The sequence below is a fragment of the Ceratina calcarata genome, unplaced genomic scaffold (genome assembly GCF_001652005.2).
Source record: "Ceratina calcarata isolate Rehan_Ccalc_2016 unplaced genomic scaffold, ASM165200v1 scaffold363.2, whole genome shotgun sequence".
In the NCBI taxonomy this organism is placed as follows: Eukaryota; Metazoa; Arthropoda; class Insecta; order Hymenoptera; family Apidae; genus Ceratina; species Ceratina calcarata.
This window is the reverse complement of record NW_017159356.1, coordinates 649,509-671,146: the sequence shown is the minus strand read 5'-3', so window position 1 is coordinate 671,146 and position 21,638 is coordinate 649,509. Positions and strand designations below refer to the sequence as shown.

General features: G+C 41.6%; 1 protein-coding gene across 1 annotated transcript in view; it reads right to left on the bottom strand.

Moving 5' to 3' along the window:
- Positions 1 to 21,638, bottom strand: part of zfh2 (Zn finger homeodomain 2) — a 203,935-nt gene that overhangs the window by 178,239 nt on the left and 4,058 nt on the right. The window contains 1 exon segment of the mRNA XM_026814014.1: positions 7,170 to 7,205. The gene's annotated coding sequence lies outside the window, so the exon portion shown is untranslated.

Here is a 21,638-nt window from a genome sequence, read left to right as displayed (position 1 = left end):
TTAAGAAATGAAAAATAAATAAAACAGATATCAATCGTGAAATAAAAAATCCATTGGATTTTAATACGAGGATAGATAACGATTTGTGGAATATTGTACGCAAAGAATTAATTCATCTCATTAAAATTGATTTGATATTTTCAGTAAGAGATATCGAAAACATATTTTGAATTCCAATTCCAAATTCTGCTCCGACGGCCGCAGAGCTGAATGACAATGTATCCGAGGGCAGTAAACGGAGAATGCCGAGCCGGGGGGTTGATAACGGGGGTGGATAACAGAAGGAAGGGGGTGGCGGTATCGCATGAGTTATTAAGATTCCGGCGCGCATGCTCGCGGTTCTTTCATCGATTCATAAGAATATCCTCTACTCCGTTCTTCCTCCTCCTCCTTCCGCACTTTCAACCTCCTTCTTTCAGCTTCAGGGACGTATCTATCGGCTGCATTATTTACGCCGGATCGACGGCGAGCTATTGGGGACTCTCGTCGGCCCTCCCTCCCTCGACTTCTGACGAGCTCTAACACGACTTTAGTCGCTGCGCTTGCCTGTACGGGATTGCGCCCTGATAGCTTCTCAAGGGTCGTTCGAACAGCGTTCAAAAGATTCCAGCCTGATTATTCACTTAATTCAATTTGATTTCAAGTAAAATGAACTGAATGACTTCCACACAGATTCTAAATGCAACTTTCAATAATAATATTTAATGCCCACGTGCATAAAATATGGGTAACATAATTATTGAATGAAATATTTCGACACTGCGTCCGAGTTTAATCAGACAGCTGCGCTACTTCAGCCACTGGCGGTAAATAAAAACGAGTTAATGCGAGAATCCAGGACGATCGATATTTTTGTGTACAATGAAATATTATAACCGAGCCGCAACACTCGAACTCATTTAGATGATTTTATCGGAATCTTTATCGCACGAAATAGCCGAAATTAAAGTTGGCGAATGAGAGCGGCTGAACAGAACGTAACTGCTAAACTGTATTTCATCTGCTTTAAGCGATTCAGATCCGTAAAATTCTTTTATCGGTTCACGCCATCTCTACCTCTTGTTAAACGTTCCTATACACTCCTTTGCTCACGCTAACGATAAGGAACGGTGCGAAACGAATAACAATAAGAATAATAATAAAAATCGCAATGCGAGTCAACCCGTTTTTCCGTGAACAGATGTCCTGGATTGATATCGCGTCTTGGTACACGCGATACCCAGTAATGCTGTTAGCAGAGCAAGTACTTTTCGATCCTCTACCGTTCAAATAATGAAAACTGAAATACAATCAACATCGCTTTAGTCCGATTCGATGATAAAATGAAACTATAGAACCGACAACAGGAATGATCAATGAAATGATTAAAAAAGAAAAGCTCTTTAAGCCAGGCGGAGGTAACGCATTTCCGAGATTTTCACGGAAGGTTACGGCACTGGCGGCGTAAAGGAAGGCGCACATGCACGGTTATAACGCGGAAAGAAGTGTGTGCGCGCATTTGCAGGGTTGCTGGAAAAAGGAGAAGACGCCGACGGGACCGTAGCAGAGGGTGGACCGAGGGCCGAGTAGAAGAGAGCCTCTAAGGAGTCGGCGGAGATTGCGAGAGAGGGAGAGAGAGAGAGAGAGAGAGGGAACCGGTGATCTATGCGTTTAATTAACCATAGAGACGCTCCTACCAACTCTTAGCCGCTCTTAGTTCGAGCTTGCCCGAGCGAGCGGGGGTCGAGGGTTGAGAATAAAAGAGCGAGGCTAGTGGAACCGCGGATGGGAGAGAGAGAGAAAGGATTTAGCTATCGCCGGCGAAATTAACCCCGGGGAAAAACTTATAATGTGTCTTCCCGGAAAAGCAGCTCGAACGCTGCGAGGAGGACTTCTAGGACGCGCGTTCTACGCGATGCCTCCGGTCGCATTCGTTCTGGATAATTGATTCAGAACATAATTAATCGACGACGCCAGTCGAGCGCCGTTTTTAGAACGCGCGGGGCTCTGCTCTGGAGATGATTCTTATTGATGACACTTTTTATCGAACCGGCGACTGAATATTGCGCGAGGAAGAACTATGTTTTCCGCTAGTGAACCTTACTATACTTATGTCATCAAAGGGTGTAATATACGAGGAACAACGAATGAAACTGAGGACATCCAAAAAATTACAAACCATTAAATTGTGCAATTACACAAAAAACTGCATATTGCATCAGTTCTTAATTATTACAAGATAATAGTTATTCATTTGTCATATCTATTGCATACACGACAGTATTATAATTCTGAAGCCAACTCCAACATGATTCTCGTTAATTCACTCGTCTTATTTTTTTTGCTACGCAACTCCTGCGTATAAAATTTGGTGGCAGGGGCCCTGTCCCGCGGCAGTGATATTTTGAGATTTGTTCGTTTCCCTTGTCTCCGCGATCCCGTTTCCGAGAAAACTGGCCGGTTAATGAGACGGCCGCGGACAGTTATAAATGAACGATAAGGCGCACGCCGGATTCCTTTAATAGCCGGGTGCAAATTTATGGCCGAGCTCCTCCAGGGAGGACGTTCCGTTCGCTAAGGGGTTATAGATTGATCGGTCGTGAAATCGGCTTTAATCAATCGTGTGTACCCACTGAATTATACGTACGCCCGGCGGAGTTAATTAATTCCAACACGTCGTATCTCGGCCGCGCCGCTTCCTCCCGGTTGCGTCCGACGCCGCGCCGCCGCCGCGTTCCGGCATTAATCTGCCCTTTCGTTACATTAATTTGGGCCCCGGCCGCGTGATAACGCTCTCGCCTCTTGACCGGCAGTATTTCAATCGGGCAAGATCGAAGAAAGCATGAAAGAGAAAATAGTATTATATACAGAAATTGGGATTCTGTAATCCGGGAAAACCAATTTTTTTTTCACAGTAATAATTAAATGTCCAGTTATCTTCATCAAATTATAATACAAATCGTTTTATAATTATATTCGTCAATTGGTTTTCTAATATTTTTAATATTAAAATGAAATAACATATAAAGAAAGCGTATTAATTATACACAGATATTCGCTTATCAGAAATGACTAAAAGTCTCTCAGGTCTGTTCAGCTTCGTTTTAATCGACTGTCTGACGTATTCCTAACGCTTGTGTACCTACTCGCCGCGTCCGCAAATTCCAACCAGTCCCATGGAATTCTAGCATCGCGTACGCGTTCCAAGAAACCATGAAATCCTTTCACGCTTGCACGGTCTTAATTATCGGCCTGATTAATAGTCACCCTCGCGTTTAATTAATCGGTCGTCGCTTTCGCGAGTCTGCTCTCTCGCATGTTTTCTCCTCTTTGCTCGCGCTACAGATTCCATCGCTTGTTTCCTGTTTCCCTGAGAAGCCGTTAATTGCACGGTTGTGTAAATAAGTTCCACACGTTGATAAAATTGTTTGTCATATCATTGAATTACGTAATGAATCAAATCTATTTTATGCGATGTATCATAAGATGCGAACAACTAATTAGAGAGAAACGTTGAACAAGTATTGTAGTACAGAGAAATGTTCCAACTGCGAGTCGCGGAGCAACGGCAGCTTGTGCCATGAAAAAAGGATCACGGCACGTAGGAAACAGGCGAGACGTAATGTCAGGTCTTTTTTTCGCGGCACGCGTGAACACGAAATCGTTTAATTCGAAGTGGCTGGCAGGAGATGGAGGGAGAACCCGTGAAATGGACGTTCCGGTTTATCAGCGAGGCGCGTATGGCGCGCGGCTCGTTTCCATTAACTCGCGTTGCGAAACTCGTGCCATCGCGTCGTTCCTCGGAATGTCCCGGTGGTTAAAACGGCGAGGGGGCAAGCGAAAACGGACCGAGCTAATTTGTTAACATTGTCGCCGGGGATGTAACCGCCACGGCGCGGAATATCGATTCCGAACCGGGTCAAGAAGTACGATAAATTACGCTCAATTACGCTCGCAGACGGGCCTGATAATAATGTTGTATCCGGCGCGACGCTGCGCTGCTCAGCGATCGCAACGGATCGATCTTACCGTACCAACGCACGAGACCTGAAGTCTAAAAATTCTTATAAAATTGTTATTTTAAACGAGTCATTATATAACCACAAATAAACAGTGTTTCCAAATTCGTTTTAAATCATTATTATTTCCTGCGATCAAATTCTTTTTAAATTACCACTTTTACGTCAATACTTAATATGAGATATCAAATGGATTTCAGGAAACCGAAGTGGGTCGCCAATTTCATTGAGACATTAATGTAATTGTGCAGAGTCGTATTTATATCGCAATGCAGTTAATTGCAAGATTATTTGGGAATGCAGAAGACATTTTAATCGCGTAACGACCGGATAGTGACAAATGAACAATTCCCGGAACCATTGGTGACAGCAGGAAGCGAGGATAAGTCGAAGCCTCGGGCCTCGCTCTTTTTTTCGACGCACCAGTGCATTAAGGGAATTCCAATGTTATTAAGGTTTTTACAAAGAAAAACGATTTTTAATACGGACCGGGCGAAACTGTAGCGGTTCGAACGAGTTTAATGACCACGCTCGTTTAAAGTCAATCGAGGCCACGATGAAAGATACAGCGGCGCGGCGGGTTGTGTCATTTTAATTGAGCTCCATTTTTAATATCAATACTTGTCGAGCATAGAAATCTGCGGTTTTTATATGTCAAAAAAAGTAATGAATTTGCAATTGACATTCCTGCAGAGATTCTTTTTATCATCACAGCTGAATCTAAAATATAAAACTTCAAACGAACTTCGTATTTAAAAAAAAATTAATAAGAGCAACTCCTTCAATAACAAAATTGAATTCGTCAATTCGGTATCTTAAATATCATGTCGCAAAATTGCAGATCCTGAAGCAAGTTTTTCGAGGCTCATCAGTATCGCGGCAAATAATTACTTTTAATTTAACCCGGGAATAATAATATCCCAGTGTAGACGGTGATGGAGAGCGCGCGTTCAATCGAATCGGGCGAGCGGAAATATTCATTTCGCGCTCGCGAAATCATTTATCGTGGAACGGCCGTTAGACGCGGAAGAAATTTGCCGCAAAGGAAACAGATGCTCGGCGCCCCGTCGCATCTCATACGTGTACACAGTTACTACTAGGAACGCGCGCGCTGGTATCCTTTCGATATTTTCCTCTCTGTACGCGTTTCGCCGCGAGAGCTTCGAGGCTTCCACGATCGCACTCATGCGTGAATACGGAATCGCTTCATTTAAGACGCGTTGCCGCATAGAGAGAGAAAGATAGAGGGAGAACGTTGCAGGAACGCTAAGGGTGTTTCCATCCGCCGCTGGATACTGTCAGAACGCGCGTGTTCCTCTCTGGGTTAATTGAAAAGAATGATCGCGGCTCGCCGCTTAATGATCGGTCTCCTTCGCGCGCTGATAGCGATAACTTTTATTATCCGGTACTTGTTCCTTTTTTTATTGTACATACACCCAATGTCCGATGCCGAGGAAGTTGGAAGGTGAATGAAGTTTATCGAGCCGGCTGCCTGTACACTTCGTGATCAATCGATCGTGACAGGTTAAAATGTAGATGTAATTTCCCAAATTAAGTTTGACAGCTTGACGCATGTACATGTATTTCTCCGGTTTTTTTTAATCACAGGGAACAGGTTGCGCGAGCAATATTTGTTACGCGCTACGATTCTGGATGCGGAATAATAGCGATGGTATGCACGTGTTAGAAATTAATATGTCTCGCTCCAGCAGGCAAATCAGAAACTTTTTATTGCGAATGATTTTACGTAGGTTCTCAATTATAAAATACCTGATTTACGTTTCGATATTTACATGAATTGTATAAAGTAATAAATAGACGACTTTTAACAAAATTGTTTATCTCAATTTGTACACCTACTACTTAAAGTGTCAGTATTGTACAGAATTATCGGAAAAATTGAGAATGCAATTTGCGAGCCAGCCTCTACTAGGGAAACGCAGCAAAGATTAATAGCAGGACTGTATCAAAGTGTTTCCATGAATCCTGTTAAGCAACGCCGAACGCGATACACGTACTTAAGAGAGTAATTACAAAACTTTCAATTGCCTATTTACATCAGGGCCAAGGAATCCCGCTAAGTGTGTCCGGATTTTTGCCGATACTTATCGAGTCAATTTGTACACCGATAAGTGGACTAACAAGTTTGCCGCGCGCTACACGCCTCTATACCGATATACCTATTTCTCGGCAAATAAAATCCTTCACTGTCTGGAATCTCTTTGCATCGCCAAAACCTTATCCTCGCTTTTGCATCACCTAGAGCTCATCACGACGCATCAATTCCGCATCATCATCGATCACATTCCACCACGATTTCGCGCTAGGAAGAAAGAATCACAGAAGAGGAAGTCTTCTTAGACTGTAGAAAAAATAGACGAGCCGAATAATGTTGCAAAAGAAATTTCATCTAACTGTGAAACTCGTCCAACTTGTACATCCAATATAGAATTACATAGCCTATTTATGTCATCGTGAAAAATAGTGCTAACATTTTTTCAATTTATGAATCTCGATTTTATCGAAATCTTCCAAAATTTGTTGCTGGTCCTAATTTCTTAAGAACTCAGATACGCGAAAAAGAGAGGCGAGGCGCGTTCCGGTTTATCAGCGAGCGCGGCATGCCGCGGCGTGTTTCCATTAATTCGCGTCGCGGGTCGAACTCGTGCCGTTGGAATGCCCGTGCCACGCCGTCGAGGCTCGAAGTCGTTAGGTACTCGAGCCCGAGCCCGAGCTGCGTGCCGTTCCAGAGAGGCAACCGGTTCTACCATCGGTGATTCGTCGTTAATTCGCCGATGGAGAGTAAGTAATCGCACGCGTACCAACGACCACCTCGGCTCTGTTACACGGTTACGTTTCGCGCCGCGCCTACCTCGGGGTTGTTCCGATTTTCCTCGCCGATAAGCGAGCCGCTCGTCGCCCAAGCATTCCATTGCCCCTTTTTCGGTGGATCGCCGCGTTCTTACCAATTCGAAACGCTCTATCTTTCGGTTCTTTGATAATCAACAAACTGTGATAGTAAAATAACCTAATTCTCATTTTCGTTTCCTATTATAAGACATTTTATCTGTCCTTATCAATTAAACGAACTTGGCTGTTAGGTGATTTTTTAAATATTTGTATTTTAATTATGTGAAATTTTGATAAATAATCTGAAATAAATGCACTCACCAAATAGGTTCGCCAGCATAGAAGTAAAGGTTCCTTCTGTAACAAAAAGGAAATAATATATTCTACAAGGGAGCAATACTCAGTTTTATTATCATGATTTATATAATGCTTTTTATTAGGGGTTACAAATATCATCCTATAAAGAAAGAGAACGCGACGCCGACGCCAGGCGTCGGAGTTGGAAAGGGGTGATTATTAGCGGGTAAGTATCGCCAGTGCCAGTCCAGTTTTTACTCCCCCGGCTGGACAGCCCTCTTCAGCTTCTATCGCGCCGCAACCAGCACCCCCGCCACTTTTGCTGTGGCTCAACTAAACCCCAACGGATCAATACGCTAAAACATTGCCACGTCGCGTCAGGTCGGGACGCCGGCGTGTAAAACCCCAAAGAAATAACAACGGTTACCTTCGACCTCGCCACCCGTTTTTCACCCCGCTGTTAAAGAATTCTCACCAGCGTTCAACTTTCGATGTTTCATCGAATAAATTAATAAAGTAAATACAGGTTCGATGATAAATCATTGAAACATATACAAGTATGAAACTTGGTCAAGTCATGAAAACAGGTACATATTAAATAATAATTGTATAAATTAAAACAAACATTCAAAAAAGAAGATAAGCCTGATTATCAGTAAAAGATGTGTACCGCCACAATTTTACTCTTCGCCGTGAGCCTAATTAAACGCGTTGCTCACGATCAACAAACAGTCGACCCTCAGGAAACACCGGAATTCGATATCTTTGTTTGCTGCCGATAGATCGGGCAGAGCGAAGGCGGGTTTTCAGGGCAGAGCAAACGTAAGGTTGGTAGCCGGGTGTTGAAGGGCACGAAAGACGGATGAACGGACGTCCGTGGCCTACCGCAACCCACGTTAAGACACCGACCCGCTTCCCTACCTAGGCTCCACGCACACGCACGTGCATGCACGTCGGCTCACGTGCACCTCCTACAGTCCCTGACCGTCAAATCACTCACAGCGGTCTCTACTTCACCATTAGAATTGAAATGTCTTCTATAGTCTCTATCGAAAATGATTAAATAAATAAAATTCTTTTTGAACTCGTTTGTACTTTACTTGTTTATTATAATGGTTCGAGAGGATGTCTGGTTCCTACGAAAAATGTACGAAAGCTGAAGCAGATCCAAAAGTATGAATAGAAAGTTTGACAGCTGTTTATAGTAAAAGAAAAATGACCCTGGACCTTGGCCATTAGAAGTGAATAGCTAGAGGCCTATCGGCTCACTGGGATTGGGTTAAGGCAATTGTGCTAAGGACAGTGAACCTCAATGTGACATCCATTCTTGTAATTTCAAGTTTCAAATAATCCATCATTCAATAGCAAACTCATTACAGTGTACTCTACTATGTACATCTACTATTGCGTACAATGTTAATCAAAGCTAAATTATATCTCACGCATTAATGCGACTCGATAAAATTAAGATTAATAATTATTGTTATCACTTACACATTTATCTGGTTATTTATTAATTTTTTATTCAATAACAATTTGTTTGGACAACGAGATTAGGTAAACCTTTCACTTATGACATGTGTCTAATGTGTTATCATTTTTGCGTGTGTGGTCCTAACTCGATGGTCAGGGACTGTACGCGGTCGATATATCGATTTTCGACGAACGACCGACTCTGGTCGACGACCACGAGTAACCATACAGGGAGAGGGAGAGTGAACAGGAACAAGGCTGATGGCCGTGTGCGTCTGACTTGTGGTCACTTGTTGCCTTCCACCCCCCGGGGGTTGGCCTTGCCCCTCTGTGTTTGGGGAACGCTTGTCGCTGCCCCAACGACAAAACCATCCTCGGAAAAGAGATCTCTTTTCTATCTCTCACTGTCAGCCCGATCATGGAACCTATAGCACGTTTTGACCTCTGATCCATCTATCGTACTTAATAAATTTCAATATGTATGTTAACGGGCGTTAATAGTATAAGTTTATTTCTAATGAAACATTTACATTATTATTAACCCCTTGATATACAAATTAAATGGAACTTTACATACAAATTAAATGGAATAAATGACGAGTCAAACTCGTCATTGTATGTCAAGGGGTTAAGATTGATAAGGGCTATCGTTACAAAGACGTGTGATCTAATTATTCGCTCGCTCGCGACTTCTCATTATGACTATTTTTTTTCGTTTGCCTTCGTTTACTATCGGTTATTGTTCTACCTGTATATCATGCCGAATTTTCGACTGCACACACGTGTGCGCGATACTTACGATTGTAACCTATATAATGTGCTAAATTAAATGCTGAATATTATATGGCAATTTTACGATTTTACAATTTAAATTATACATTTTATATGTATATAATCTGTAAAAGTATCTTTCGCTGACACTTAATATCATTAAGTTATGACTGCTTTCTCGAAGTCGATCCATTCACAGGGAATGAACTCCATGAACGCCGTTGTCAGATAAACGTTAAAAAAATTACGCGCGTTTATCTTATCGCGCGTGTGCAACGTTCTGCTCCGCTACCTTTCGAATGCCGCTCGGCGGATAAAAATCGCTCGCCACGGAAAAACACATGCGGAGGATAAGAAAAAAGAGGAGAAACCGCGTGCAGTAATTTCGAGTCGTTGCACGGTAAGAGGGGTCTTTCATTACTCAATAATTTCGCATTATTTAATAGTTCTTCGATCGTCGACGACCGTGTCCTTCCAACCGTCTCGAAATTCCGGAGATTATCCTTATCACCGAGGATGGTAAGATATGGTAAACAGTCGATAATGGCACCCTTACCGTCGTATTACCTGGCCATCGAACAGCCACGAAAACAAACACAGATGCGATTCAATTTTTGTTATCTCCTTAGTCGATTTCCTGGCCATCCGAGGATCGTTCAAAATCACCTGGCACTCTTCGAGTAAAAACCAAACGTGTAAACAAATTTCAATAATTTCAAAAATCAACGAAACGGATGTAAATGCAGTAATTCAAGTAATAAATTAATTATAAAATAATATGATAGTTGTGATAGGTATCTTTCCATTCAATATTGGTACTATACATTTTTTCATTGATTTATTAATTTGATTAAAAAGTTACAAGATACCTCAGATGCACGTAAAATCGTCTACATATTTGAGTACGAAAACTAGGCGTTTCGTATTTCGGCAGAGCATAGTATAATATTTTGAGGAGTCAATTGAACAGCTATAAATACAGGGGCTGCAATTTGAGAGACGGCTAACGACGTCGGAGTTCGCGTACGTGGGAAACACGGCCAAGCTTCGCCGGTCTCTCCGGCAGGGATTATATAATATTCAATTTTAGCATGCGTGCGACCCGTCTTAATCCAGCCATTACGTCTAATTGGTCGAGATTAGCTAATATCCTTGTAGTGATTAGGCCGTGTCTGTGGCCACGGCTCGTTTAGATTGAAGCCAATTCCCCCGAGCGTGTGTGGCTGCGCCGCGTTGCGTTCCGTTGCCGACGTCGCCGTGCCGTCGACGAACCGAACGATCGATAAGCTGATCAAACATTATTAAACTAGAGAAACCTCCTCGACCGTCCGCTCTTTTCACGCGTGCTCACAGGGGATCGCGTGATTCGTTCAAACCGGATCGATGGTCTCTTGTAAAAAGAACTTCAGTTCTTTGATTCGAGAAGAAAAAGATTCTTCCATTAATAGATAAGATTCATTGACTCAGATTAAGGAAATTGATTATAGTCAAAACTGTCAGAGTTTTTAAAAAAAAACATCAAATTACAGGCGATTAATTAAGAATACATAATTCTATAATTTCCTTAGTTTAAATTATTTGTCTTTAAAAATAAATTGTCGATGCATAAGCGTCACAGGAAAGTGAGAGTATTTTGAAAAATACATCTGAATCTAGGAAACTCAACGCGGAACGCTATCAGTACTTGGCGAAAGCGTTGTATCAGGGAAAAACGCAATAAACTGCCAGAAATTGTGTACAATGGGATCCGTTCGAGGCATCGTAAACATGAACCTTACGAGGCTGCTATGAATTCATAGCCTCGTATTAGAGGACCTGGAGACCTATAATTTAATAACCAGCTGCTTCGTTTCCATATAATGCCACGCGGCTAGACGCCACGCTGGTAAACAGGCTACAGCGCTTCCTTTAGTAACTCCCTGGCAGAGGATTCCTTCAGGGATATTTGAAAAATTGTGTCGCGGAGGGTTTGCATTATTTTTCAGAAAAACGCGGAACCAAAGTATTATTCTAAATTAAGCTTATACTAATAGATGCATTATAATTATTATTATACATATTATAACAGTAGTACGATTTATCTATAAATAAATAAAGAAACAGATTACAATTATTGTAAAAAATATTTCAACAGAGATTTTACGATTTTAAGAAAGACGAGTCTATTGCTCGATAAGGGGAAAACTAAATACAGTTTACTGGGAAAAGATACCCTTTTCAAACATCCTATTCATTATCATGTAAATATTGATAATGATATTTCCTGATCCGTTAATTTTTCCCATAAAACATATCTTCACGTCATAATATAAATTCAGATAAATTTTGTTAAAAATTAATCTATTGATATAATTAGATGTTTCATAATATAATTAAAAAACTCTTACAGCAGATCGATCATCCATATTATTCGACAAGATTTTCGTGCTTTGAAACGCTTTTAATTTTCATTTCTATTTATGGAAATTTCCTAATCGATCCATTTTAGTTTGCACTATTGCCTAACTTCGTTCCCATGGGTACTATAAAAAAATGGAAACGTAGAATAAATAAAGAGAACTGTGTAATCGGTGGTGCGGCCTATCAATTACCCGTTATCGGGCTTATCAACGTTAACTCGGTGTTCCTCGCCTTCTGCATACCGGTCAGTCGAGCGCGTCGCGTCGCGTCATATCTTACACGACAGTTGAGGGAAGAAGGGTCCCTTCCCGTCCCGGCTTTGCCGGGTACTGTTACAAATCTGGCCCGCGAAAGGACGAGGATGTCGGCTGTCTTGTCGGTGCTACCAACCGGCCTGTGAAGAACCTATTCTCCCCCTGCGAGATCACGATCCTCACCGGTCCATATAGTTTTATATTTTCTACGCGCCCAAATATGTCGTTCGGCTTTAAAGTGGCGTGCAAAGTGGGAGAAAATCGTTAGAAACACTTCTGATAGCAAATTAAAAATAGAATAGGGTGACTGATATAATTAACGAAAATAGGAAATTATTTTTTATATAGATAATAAAAATACAATGCAATTGAAATTGTAATCATGATTGATAATATAGGATGTAATATTATACGAATGCAATACATTATAGCGAGGATTATAAAAAAGGAATGTTCGTATTCATTGATAAACTCTAACATTCCTAAGGATCTTAGCCCGGTCTGTACGCCTCTTAATGATCACCAACGCCTCTTCTTCTTTGGTCACGTTTCTCTCTGTTAGTCCAATCCTCGGCCAAATTCTCGGTCCAGGTAGATCAGAGAACAGCCTTTCCGCTGTATTCGTGTGAAACGACCAGCCAGGTGTGTAAACAGGCTGCGTCGCTTTCACTGCGACAGGACCATCGTTCTTTTTCCAAGATAGATCAAATTTAATCCCGATAGGATTTCTAATACCGAGCGGATTTCTAGTGTGATATTCTTCACTCATTCCTGTTTTGTCATTTATTACATTATTCGTTTCTATTCGCTATTTATTTTTAGTATTGCCTCAAGATTCTTGATTAACAAATGATCAGAAGTGAATCCAAGTTTAATCTTAACTGTGCACAATTGGATTGACATTCCGTCAGTTTTCCAAAAGCTCTCCCTCGAAAATCATTCTGGACAAGTAAGCCAACAACGAAGAATAGAAAGTAGAAAAGAAACTACGAATCGGAGCCTTCGCAGCCTTCGTACCCTCGAGATAAATAGTCTGAACGAATAATCCTCGCAATCCAGCCGCGACTGCGAAGTCACACTCGGTCTTCAAAGAGCGACCGTTGGCTGACGCACAAAAGGGAATCGTCTCCCTCTCTGAATGGACTCTTTCTAGGCACCAAGCCCGGAAGATTCATCCGCCACGTGAAAACAGTCGGAGGGGCAGAAGGAAATGCGACAATGAAACAAGGATAGGATCATCTCGCCTAACCATGGAACAGAATTTCTGTATCAAGAATTATATGCGACGTACAAACTTTTTATACAAATCGCTATTAAATTAAATTGGGAAAATGACATTTTGTAAACAATCTTAGAATTGATTATGATGGGAATTTTTGTTCAAAAACATTACGTATTACTTGATTAAGTTAGCTCGAGTGCAATCGCTTCTTCAATGTAGCTTGGACGAACGAGTTCGCGTAGGTACACTGTAAAATCTTATGTAAAATCCGTCGATAGGTCACGGACAAGCCAAGCCAGATGACACCGGTCATCCTGCTCCTGGAATGCATTTCCATACATTAATCCACCACGTAGACTGCAGACGGTGTCCCGCGACGCTAGCCAAGCTGACTCTCGTGATCTATTGTGTTCCCTTCATTGTTTCTCTAGCATTGCGGTCTCTCGTCCCGTCATTTATTGTCTCTTACGCGTGATCTTGTTTCCTCTTATTGCATCTTTCCTCCTGGTTTTGACGCTACTCTCTTCATGGCCACTCACGATGTATCATTCTCTTATTTTAATAATTAGTGCAGTACAGAATGAAACTTTAATGACACGTGTCTTTATTACTTATCGTCTCCCTCATATGGAAAATTTTTATAAAGATTCACAAAGATTGCTTAATCAAGCTCTTATAATTCTTGAGTGCCCGGCGATAAGGATAGGTGAGAAATCGACGGGAAAAAGGGCTGTTCGTCAAACGGGACGTGCAGTGTAAGTACACAATCTTATTAATCCTGCACCGTGACTCACCGGCGGACACGCGTGTGCGTGAGCTGCCAGCCGAAGAAAAGCCCGCGTCAGCGAATCGGTACACGCGGCCCGCCGTGTACGTGCGCATACAGCGAATCCCATCGGAGAGAGTCGATATCTCGGATGAAGATCGACGAACGAGCTTCGACGGCGAGTGTAATTAATTACCGAATGAGCAGGAGACCCGGGACTCGGGGATACCACCCGGCGGGAACTAGTCAGCATATACTCGTCATAATTCCCAGAAAAAACTCCCCGCCACTCGTCACTGCGCGTCCGGTTCGAGCGAACCCAGCGCGCAGCGATGAGTATGAACTTTTGCTACGATACTTGACACTTCCCAGCGCGTCACGCTCACCTAAATGCTAACCGATATCGCGCTTCGATTTTATTAATGATCCGTTAAAATCCTGACAGGATAGGCCTCGACTTGTCCAACGAGCGGGGCTCGCGAAGATGGATGATTGAAAAGTTTTTGAAGAATCCGGGCAGAGTCCAGTGTGAGGTTTCGGGATTGAAATGATGTACGATGTATTATTATGACGGGCAAACTTGTTCTTCCCGTTTGTGAAACGATAATCAGTAGTTTCATTAAATCGTATCACGCGCGTCCTATTAATAAAATGAAACCAACTGACAGAAACGCGGTTTTTAATAAAATCATTAAACATGCATTTCTTATCATTGTTGAATTAAAACAAATTTCTCTCTGATTATGATCGATCATTTGCCAATTTATATTAATCAATCTTGTGAATCATGCGTATTTTAAAAAATACGAATTTGCATAAATATTCGCAATCCTATCTAATCATCGACGATCATGAATCACCGAACGTGTTCGTCATTATTATCGACAATACCGTTCATTAACCTTAACTTCTCACAGATCCTATTTACCAGACACCGCGTTTATCTTCATTTTGTTTTATCAGGAATTTGGAAAAAAATTCGTCTCCGTGCAAACACACCGACTTCTTTATCGTTCTTATCGTTCTTTCACTGATTAACAAATCCATCTATTTGGAATTTAACGAAAACACTAAATCACTCTCCGTATTCACTTTCACACCGCTTCTTGACAGAGTCATTTATTATCACGTGTTCAATAAGCAAACCTGCCTTGCCTATGTACACACAAGCATGCGATACAGTACAGATAAATTAGGATGATCAAATTAGAATATTTCACTTGAAATCATCAACAACTTTTCTCATACGGAAGCTAGTGATCACAATAAATTCTCTCAAGTAAAAATGTTTTATTACGATGTAAAGATAGAATAATGATTTAATGTCAGTAAAGTTTTTCAAACGTATCGTAAACATTCACTATTCTATTAGGTTTTTAATTTCACGATAAAATTTGATTCACTCTAAAAATATGAGAATATGCAAGTTGAGACTGCATTAAGATCTGGATTGACCTAACGCAGTTAGGAGTAATTAAAGGTCGGCCGGACGTTCTTAAATATCGTAAAATCGCTGTTACACGGCTACGTAAGCCTCTTAATTTCCTGCGTAATCGGCTACCTCGCGGTGGCCCTAAGGGCAGCGACGTTACATACGTACATGTGCGTCCATATTAGCGCTTAACAACCGCGACAGAAGCAGGCGAGTGTGCGTCGGAATATTATTCAGCGTTAGCGCAACCCTTGTCACGGATTTAATAATTCATGGTAATGCGGAATGAAATTGAGCCGGGAGCGTAAGTCACTCGATGCCGTGCTGATTCCTACACGATGTAATAATACCGTTTAAATACCGGCAGCATGAACGTGTTGCATACTTTAGCCATAGACGACTTCGCTCTTTCTTTCGCTTCGCCACTTCTTTTCTCTTCATCTTTCTTGTGACCGTATGATCATTAGCAGTTCAAGAGGAAACAGATTTATATTCTGAACGTGTAACTGGGATCACATCATTTAATGCTCGTCATTAAACCGGTAATAAAATCAATCTCAGCACATCTTGAAGAATGCGCGAAATCTTATTTTTATTTAAACAATTGTTACATTTTTTCCAGATCATCGAATATATTTTGATTTATATCTTTCATGTATACATCTCACCCATGAGCGTGCGGTGTTGACTCGTTGACCGGTTTATGCCATTATACCGTGCTTCCTCTGATCTCTCTCTCCCCCCTTCCCTGGCTCTGATACCCGCTCATTCACAGCATCTACCCCTTTCCCCCTTACTCATCGCGTTCCGCGTTTATTCTTTTAATAACAGCCGATCGTTTCCAGACGAGTTATCGTTTCACGCCACCACAAGAGCTGCCATTTCAATGCTGCGTTAGATTCTACCGGTGGCACAGTAACAGAATAGAAATTTAAGTTACTCGAATAATCATTAGAGATGTGCGAGTACCCGGAAAACCGAGTAGCTCGGTCCTCGAGTCGAGCTGTCAAAAGACCGAGCGAGTCCGGGCGATAAGTCGATACATCGAAATGCTCGAGCTACTCGGTCGCATCGAGCCGCTCGGGCGAATCGGGTAGCTCGGGCGAGTCAGCGAGCTGAATTGCATCGTATAAACTCGGTTTTTCGGGTACTCGCACATCTCTAATAATCATCAATTATTTCTTTGTTAAAAAGAATACACAAATTTTCATCTCCTGGGATGATTTCATACTGTTTGCGTGGGTGTATCTTCGAGAGAGGAGAGATACATACTAAGGAAGTATGCAGCACGCAGTGCGACGTATGGAAATTCGAAAAGTGGCTAGATGAAAAGGGTTGCGAGCAAGGATCCGGAGAGGGTGAAGAAACTTGGGGAAGAGATTTTATGTACAGTAGTCGAGGCACGGGCAACGGATATACGAGCCATATTACAGACTGCTACTGCACACTTGCCAGGTTTTATAAGGCGTTTAAAATTTTATTCGTTATAAAACTCCCATGACTGTACAACCCCCCGTTCCTCCTCTCCGGCCGCGCCCGTGCCAGTCGTTCGTCCTAGATGTAGAGCGAAAATTTTTCACACGTCTTCATTTCCGTTCCACTTGTTTTATTTCTTTGCATTTTTTTAATAGAACTTTTCATTCGAATTTTTAAATATTTCTTAAAACACTGCTATTGTCGCTTTAACTATTGCAATTTTTTTTTATTAAATTTTATGTTACACCGAAATTAAATTGCAATGAAGTACAGTTTACCGAATAGAAAATGCATTCGATTATTGCAACACACATTCAGAACTATAATTATGTAATGTAGTCAGTGAAAAGTCTGTTCAAAATTAAAGTTCAAGAAGTTAATTTCAGGCCAGGCAATGAATAATTATACAGGCTTATATTTACCGGATTTTAATGTCCATTTAAACGATGGCCGATTTACTTTGTATTCAGTATTTTCAATAGGCAACGCGGACTATCTTGGGATATACATAGATAAAGGTCTTTGCTTCAACTTTGTACGACAGCTTGATTAAATTACCGACTTGCGGCGCACGCTACCGTGATAGGTATCGCTATATTTAATTAAGAGTGTCCTTTCCTCTTGCTGACGTTAATTACCGCGGACCTTTAGCCAGCCATTAAAAAATTGTTACGATAAAATGCCACGCTCGCTGAACTAACGTTTTATCCTTTCTCCACTGGTCACTATCCACTAATAATCACTGGGAATATTTACAAATCCGAAGGATTAGATTAAGAGAAAAAATCGACTTCATCATTTTAAGAATGTATTGGCTATACAGNTTCTTTGGGTTACTGATTACCATAAGAGTACATGCAAATTTTAAGTCACATGAATTGATTTAAAGTTTTTTAAGTAATAGGGATCTATAATAACAAATTCAACATGCTAACATTGTTTAAGTATGTATAGCCTATACATCCTTAAGAACAAGTAGAATTTCTAAACTTAATCATAGTTCCAAGAAATGTGCAATGATATAAAACATATACAGGAATACTTGGACGTATGTAAAAGAGAATCAATTCAACGGTCAGCAAACGGAACTGTACGCGTAGGACGCTGAATCGCACGGGCGACAATTAAACAGCTTCATTCCAGTGTAAACACGGATCTCGACAATGCGAGGCAATAGCAGCAGCAGCGGCAGAATCATGGCTCGAATGCGGATCTCTGAACGGGTCGGAGAGATCAGTATCGTTTAAAGCGATCGTGGGACGCGTGGTACGTCGGACGATTTTTCTAGGTGTAGCTTCCTGCCTGACGTCACAATTAGCCTGATTATAATTACGGACAGAGAAAGACGGACTATGTACAATGAGAAACGCGCGCGCGGATACGCCGTTCGCTCGACGGAGACAGAGGCGAAAAAGAGAGGAGGAGTAACGCGTCCGTAGGCAGGGAGCGAGCGAGACGATAAAACCGTGGAATGCACGAGGAGGGAAGGGGAGACACGCATTAACGGTGTGGCGAACGACGGTCGAGCTGACAAGCGAGATAATTAGGCGGGACGAGACAGGACGTGCGCATTAATTAATTAGCCCAATCTAAGTCCACTTCGCTTATTGTGCGCGCCCGTGCACGAACGAACTGGACGCGACCTCAAAACCTATCCGCGCCGCGCCGATTTCCACGGACACGAAACGAGGAGCAAGCTGTATGTCTGTTTCCTCCCCGCGGGTTCCGCGTTTCCAGCCACGGCCACAGTGATCTATTAACTGTTCGCTGATTTAAATGCTCTATTCTATTAGATCATCCCATAAATAATGCCTTCACGTTACTGAAAAGTGAAACGGGGTAATCCATTCATAAAACGTAATTCACTCGCTCTCTCTTCCCGAGGTGACTCTGTTCGTCTTTTTTAATAGAATCTTGTATTCCGCTCTCAGTTTATTAGAATTGAAATTACGTTTAGAATTCAGTGTCTAGTGTCTCAGTGTTTTGAATATAACTGACATTCTCTGACAATTTCATTTATAATAGGCGACTATTTTTATACGCTCCGCGAGCACCGAACAATCGGACAAGGCCCCGGGACCAGGGCCGATTTTGTCGGACGGCCTGCCAGGCTCTCAGTCGTACCCTCGAAAAATAATTAATTTATGCTAACGAATGAGAAGCGTAACGGCTGGTGCTCTTAAATTCGCGCCATTGAGCGGCCAAGTGTCCGTAAGTCCCTTCGCCGAGCTGAGCCGTGCTCAGCGGATTCCGTCTTTCTTTCTCCGCTCTCCGCTCGACTGGTTTCCGTCGAACAGTTCGAAACTGGTTGCACTCCCTTCGGGAAATGAAGAGACGGGACCCAGTCGAAGAGCAGCCGACGCGGCGTCTATCTTTCCAATTAATTTCATTGCCGCGAACCAAATCGTGTCACGTTGCGTTCATCAAATTAATGTTCCTTCTCTTAGAATCGTTTCTATTGTATTGTAAAAAAAATAGATTTGATTTGTCTCTGACGAAGGATTAAACAGATGGGCGACAAAATCACTGAATTCAAAATGACATAAAATTGTTAATCTTTCTCAATCGACAGGCATAACTATGCTAATTCATGCAACGAACAACTTCAATATTTTTGAAACAGCCAACTGCTTTGAACATGTTCGCCCTTTGTATTCCCCATGTTTCACTTCACTGCCCTCTCACCAGTGGCTAGGAAGAAAAAACAGACTCCGAAACTGATTGACCAGCGGTGGACGCGCAATTAATCAGCCGTGAGTCGTTTAAAATTCGCTTAAGCATCGCTGCTAGCCGTCGGAGGACCCGGTGGCAGTGAGTAGAGGTGGAGGAAAAAAAAAATGGGAAAAAGGTTTCTGAAAGGATCCGGACGGGCGACAATGCAACCGAGTACCGGTTACCGGCAACAGTTTCGAATATTTTAAGGGGTTTCCGGGAGAACGAGCGCCGTTTCAGAGCATTTGTCGTCGCCGTCGCAGCAGCCTCTCTCCCCCGTCCACGGCCATTTTCGCCTAATCTCTTTTCCAGGGAAAATTAAGTCGAATTCAGGCGCAGTCGTTCGAACGTAACTCAGTAACAATGAAGCATGGTGCCAGCACGGCCTAGCTCGCTAGTCAGCTCGACGAGCTCTACCCTCCCCGTCTCTTTCTATTTCCCTTCTCATCCCTTGTCTCACGGAGGAATCTCGTCGAACCACCCTCTCTTACCTGTGCACCACGTGAAGAGGACATTTTCATTGTTGATCTCAAAGCTCTCCGCGAGGTGAAAACAGCTATACGCAAATCTCGACTGGCTCTCGAAATGTTTCTTGTTTTTAATTAAAAGTTGCAAGGAATTGATCTACCGGCTACGCACCGATCTAATTAATTTATCTTTCTTGAACGATTCTTACAATCAAGATAATTGAAGAGCTGTGTAGACCTTTCGCGAGTGCATAAACAAAGTTGGGAAGTTTCATGAAGAGGATAGTCTTAATGAGATTTAGTACTGTCGAGGATTGTTATTTGTTTTCATAGTTTGATGAGAATAGTTTGAAACAAGAAATGTCAGCATTAAGAGAAAATGCAGATTGTGTTCATACTTCGATATAACTTATAATTAGAATTTTATTTAAACTCATTATATTTACTAGCAATTCGTTAGTTATAGACAAAAATTTTAGGTATTCTTTCAATTATTCTTGTAAGCCTGTCACAGGTTTCCCATTTTCTATTTATAATAATATTGAATGAACTTATTTTCAAAAATAGACCGAACAATGAGCATAGCCCTAAACTCTAAAATATACAAGGATTTCCTATTATTCCTAGCTAAATAAAATTAGGGTTTATTTTCGCGAGCAATTAGCCTCGCTCCGGTGAAGTACCAAGATAGGCCTCTCTGGTCTCTGTTCGTATAAATAGGCTCGAATCTCGCGGTCCATTAATCTCGAAGAATCCATAGGCACGCAGGTCTGTTACGCTCCCCGATACTTCCTACCTCGGATGCTTCGAAATAGGAAAGCCGTTCACCATGAAGGAATCCATTCGAATTTGAATCGATGGGAACGAGCCATCTCTATCATTGGCTGAGACCGACCAACGCTAAAATTTTATTAACCCCATTGTATAATAGAAAAGCATACAACGATTGCTGAACAAATATTTCAAATGACAAAATTGGATATATTAAAATCCTCTTCCGTATTCCAGTTGATCAATGAATATATTATTGCCATAAGCAGTTCATTAAATGAAATCATAATAAATAAGTAGAATAATATTGAACGTGTAGCATAAAATTATTCTTGTTCAATAAAGAAACAAGATATCAAAATTACTAGGTTGAAAAAACTAGTTTCTGTGAAAAGGCTTTACGTTCTTCCCGAATTAGACGATGAATCTCGATCGTAGTTAATACGATTATTTTTCCCCTGATTGCTGATCCCTCTCGCGATAAGGATAACAGTAACGACGGTAATAATGACGGACTGTTGCGGACAAAAAAGTCACGCGAATTTTTCCGCGATGCAAATCACGATAGAGATCTCAAGAATAAGTGGAAGTCTGAGTGGATTAGTTTCAAATAATTGTTTAGAACCTTCCCACGTTTTTAAGAAATAATTAAAACAAGGTATTGAACAATATGAATATTTATAGAATTTCGTGCTTTAAAAGAGGAAGTTAATTATAGGGAAAAGTTGTAAATACAGTTGAAACAGATA